We start from the raw sequence: 5101 nt of genomic DNA on the forward strand, positions 1-5101 counted from the left end.
CGCCGTAAGAGAAGTGATGGAGAGACTGTTGAACAGAACTGAAAATTAATAATAATGATTGGTTTTTTGGGGAAAGGAAAAGGCGCGGCATCTGTCTCATATCGTTGGATACCTGAACCGCGCCGTATGGGAAGGGATAGAGGGAGTGAAAGAAGAAAGAAAGAAAGAGGTGCCCGTAGTGGAGGGCTCCGGAATAATTTCGACCACCTGGGGATCTTTTAACGTACACTGAGAATGCACATCACACGGCCGCCTTAGTATTTTGCCTCCATCGAAACGCAGCCGCAGATGTCGTGTTCGAATCCGGGAACTCCGGATTAGTTGCCGAGCGCCCTAACCACTGAGCCACCGCGGGTGGTGAACAGAATGCAAATCACGAGAAAAAGAAACAGGCTGCAATGCTGAACGCTCATGATGTGGATAGTTTTTCTTGCTCCACTAAAAAAGCTGCATAAAGCTCTGGCACGCAGCCGCCGCTACCGGAAGTCAAACTCACGACCTCGATGGCTGATGAGCAGGTTTCCCAAACATCACTACGTGTGGAAACGCAGCGCAGTGTTCGTTATAGTATATAGCTTCGGGCAAATTTATTCACACACTTTCCAGCGAAAGAAACTGAAGGCTATTTACTGCCTCTCGAAATATTGGTCTGCAGCAAATGATTTAAACCTTTCACTCGATACTATCAAGGGCGATATAGTAAACTTAAGATTCGGCAACAAAGCTCGCCAGACTCCAAAGGGGCAGCTGATTAAATAATAATCCTAAAATCACTGGAGTACTGAGCTGTTGAATTTTTGCTGAAGAATTTCCTTACTGAGCACAGTACAAAAATAATAGTAGCATATGAAATAGCAAAGAAATAAAATATAATAGAAAAAGCAACACATAACTCAGGGTTTTTTTGTAGGTTTTAACATCGCCTGGGGCTTGTGAAGTTCTCGGATTTTTAGAGAGCCTTACCACTGACTGTATTAAAAGATAGTGTAAGATGCCAGGGTTTTTGTGTGGTCAGAAGGAGAGAGTTGAGTACCCGTTGCAACGGCGTCAGGTGTCTCCTGGATGTCTCAAAAGAATTGGTGGACGCTTAAGCTTCGTCCTCAAGAGTGAGTCGCGACAGCGTGTCGCAGCGTTGCCGAGGAGTACACCGAACGCCATCTCCGCGCGACGCATGGCACGTTGGACAATTTAAGGAAAGGACACCTGTCTCACATATCTCAGCGGACACCCGAACCGGACCGTAATGGAAGGAAATTGAAAGGAATTGCTTTTAAGGAAAGGAAATGACACCTGTCTCACATTTCTCGCAGGACACCCGGATCGCGCCGTAAGGAAAGGAAAAATCGATGAATGGATCGATCAGTCATTCAATAAATCGACCAATCAATCAATCGACCGATCGATTGATGATCAATGAAACAATGATCTATCAGTCAATCAATCCATCAATAGATCGCTCAATCGATCAATCAATCAATCTACAGAACGATTGATGATCAAACAATTATACAATCGACCGATCGATTTATGATCAATCAATCAATGATCAATCAGTCGATCAATTGACCAATAAATCGATAGCTCAATCAGTGGATCAATCAATCGATCGATCGATGTGGGCACCTGAAGCGCGCCGTAAGAGACGGGATTTTAATGCGACAGCGTTAAGGATTGATTGATCGATGAATATATGGCTTGATTGATTGACTGATCAATTTATCTATCGATAGATCGAACAATAAATCATTAATTCAGCCAATCAATCAACCAATCATTCAATCAATCTGTCAATCAATCAATCCTTAACGCTGACGCGTTAAAATCTTTTCCCTTAAGGCGGAACCGCATGGCGCGTTTTCCGCGAGCGAAAAACGCGACGCGCGGTGGACGCCCGCGTTGCCGTCAACGCGCGAGCACCCGCACGTAAAAAGGGGAGCGGCGCCTTCGCGGCGCGTTTTCCGGGTTGCCAGACAACGTAACTCCCAACGACATGAATTGTCCCTGCTACCGCATATGTAATATGCCCTTAAACTTACACAACACTGCAATAGAAATAATCTAAGTGTAAATACACAACGACATTTTTTTTTCCGAAATATATTTATCAAGCTTAATTTCAAGCAGGAAGAGTGTGTGCGAAACTGCGACTATGTACTTTCTGCATGCCAAGAGGCCGCTGCTTATTTACAACTCGACATAGAAAATGGAGTGTCGGGCGCTTACTACAGAGCAGAAGAGGCGGTCGCGTATATCCCACAGGACGCGACGCCTCTCCACTTCCGTGATAAGGGCCTCGTTGAAGACTGCTTTCTCCATTCTCGATGAACACGATGCGCGCACGAAACAGTAGCACGTGTTTTTCACGTGCGCGCCGGTTCTGCAGAGCGAAAAAAAAATGCGGCGAAGAGGTTTCGTTGAGATGCGCAGAGAGTAGGGCCATCTAGTGGCAAAACCAAAAACCAAAAATGCCACGTGACCAAATACCACGTGACTTACTTGAAATTTGATTGGCGGACGCGCCCCGGACGCGCCGCGCGAGGCGTTTTTTTCTCCTCCGAGTAGGAGCACGCGGCGGCGCGATTTCGTGAGGGATCATACTGGGCACGCGTCAAAATGACGCGCGCGTCCCACCATCCGCGCGTCAATCGCGCCTGAAATCGCGCCATGCGGTTCCGCCTTTACGGCGCGGTTCAGGTCTCCACCGAGGTGCGCCATTCTTCGCAACACTGCCGCCGACGCCGACGACACCGCCTTTTCTGCGACACGAGTTCCTTAACGCTGTCGCGTTAAAATCTACCTCAGCCTAAGTCTATCAGATAAGTTGAATAAGGACGGCGGACTAAATTGGAAATTTAGAGAGACAACTCGAAAATCACGCGAATTTCTGCATTCTATAGGGTCCAGGTGCAGTCCGCTTTTAATTTAAATCCCAAGAATTTATCAATATAACAAACGTCTGGCATACCAAGATCAATCCTCATCACCGATAGGCTGAACTCACCGAAATATTTTTTTTTTCGTTTTGACGAAAGGAAATTGTGCAGTAACGTATCACATATCTCGGTGGACACCTGAAGCACGCCTTAGAGGTAGGGATAAAGGAGGGAGTGAAAGAAGAAAGGAAGAAAGAGGTATCATAGTGGAGGGCTTCGGAATAATTTCGACCAGTTGGAAATTTTTAACGTGTAGTACACCGCCATCACACCGCACATCCCCCTGTCTTTTTTGTCCCATCAAGCTACCCTGCCTAACACAGGGTAGAATATAAAAAAGCAATAGTCGCACGAGACATTGCCCAGAAACAAACTACAAGGCAAAATTGCGCAAAAAATATCCGTGAAAAGCATTCCAAACGCAAAAAAAAACGCTAAATATACTGGGGCAGCTTCGGACAGGACAGACAGGAAAAGTAACTAAACCCAGGTGCATTAAAAACAAAAAGCAACAACGAAAACCAAAACACTTGCAATGGAGGAAAAACGCTAAGGCGCCCGTGTGCTGTGCGATGTCAATGCAGGTTAAAGATCCCCAGGTGGTCGAAATTATTGCGGAACCCTCCACTACGGCACCTCTTCCTTCCTTTCCTCTTTCACTCCCTCCCTTATCCCTTCCCTAACGGCGCGGTTCAGGTGTCCAACGATATATGAGACATACACTGCGCCATTTCCTTTCCCCAAAAAAACCAATTATAATTATAATGAAAAAAATGCGAAGAGTATTGTGGTGGCTGGTTTATATAGAAAGACCACCCTTTGCCGCAATTTTCCCTAAACATTCACGCTCAAAACTCGAAGCAGCAGTAAACAAGCGTCTAGGGTAATCTTTCATTTAATGAATCAATCAAGTAATAAAACGACCGATCAATCGCTCAAATTATTAACGCCTCAAATTAGATTAACCAACTGATCTACCAATAAGCTAAATGATTGATTAATCGCTCAGTTGATTAACACTGAAAATAAGTCACTCTGAAATTAAATCAATGACAGTATATAAACCAATAAGTCAAATAACTCATTCAATCGATAGAGTGTCATTGATTGATTCAATCAAATAATCTACAGTTATCCACTCAAGCAATGAACGAATCAACAAATCGATAAAAATCGATTAGTCATGAATGAATGAATAGAACAATAAGAATCAATTACTGAACTCGATTATTTGGTCAATACATCAAAGTAAAAAAAGCACCCGATCGACTAATCTGCCAATCAATCAGCCAGACCTTCAATGAATGAATGGAAGAATCGGTCTATCAAATAAATCAATCAGATTATTTATTCAAGCAATCGATCAATAAATCAATCAGATGATTACGCAGTTGAGAAGTTGACGAGTATATCAAATTAACTATTTAAAACAATTCACTAACAGTCAATTTATCAAGAATCCAAATGACTGATTATTCGGCCAACTGACTAATCAATCGGTTACTTGATCAGCACATTAAATTATATCAATCATTCGATCATCAAATCAATTAATCAACCGGTCAATTAATTATTCAATCAGTCAGTCTTATGATTACTCGATTATTGAATGAATCGATCAGGCAAATAAATCTATTATTCACGTCATTCATTGAATCAAATGACTGATCAATCGGGCAATTGTTCAACAAATTAAAATATTCAGTCAATCAGTCAGACAAACGATTGATCAATCGGCCAATTGACCAATACATCGAATTAAATTATTCGGTTGGCCAATCAAGTAATCTAAATTTAAATTTATAAATGGATCACTCAGTGTATAACATCAGTGATGATTCAATCAGTCAACTACACAATGAATCAGAACAAAAATCACTAAACTCAACGAGTCATGTCGCAATCTACCGAAACGTTAATCATAACATAAAAACTAATACAGGATGTGGCCAAACTCGCTGAGCGAAAAAAAAATTACGCCTGCCCAGCGCGCTAAACATGGCGCCCTCGAATCCTTACCCCATGTTTCAAGAAGACACGCGCCTGGCTGGAGTGGCGGATGGCTCGCGCCATGCAAGCCTTCATCATCTCGCGCAGCTAAGCGGGCGCTAATAAAATAACGTTATCATCGCAAGCATCCGCGCAAATGCGCGAGCGCGCGCCGATAA

This window comes from Amblyomma americanum, chromosome 11, assembly GCF_052857255.1.
Source record: "Amblyomma americanum isolate KBUSLIRL-KWMA chromosome 11, ASM5285725v1, whole genome shotgun sequence".
Taxonomy (NCBI): domain Eukaryota; kingdom Metazoa; phylum Arthropoda; class Arachnida; order Ixodida; family Ixodidae; genus Amblyomma; species Amblyomma americanum.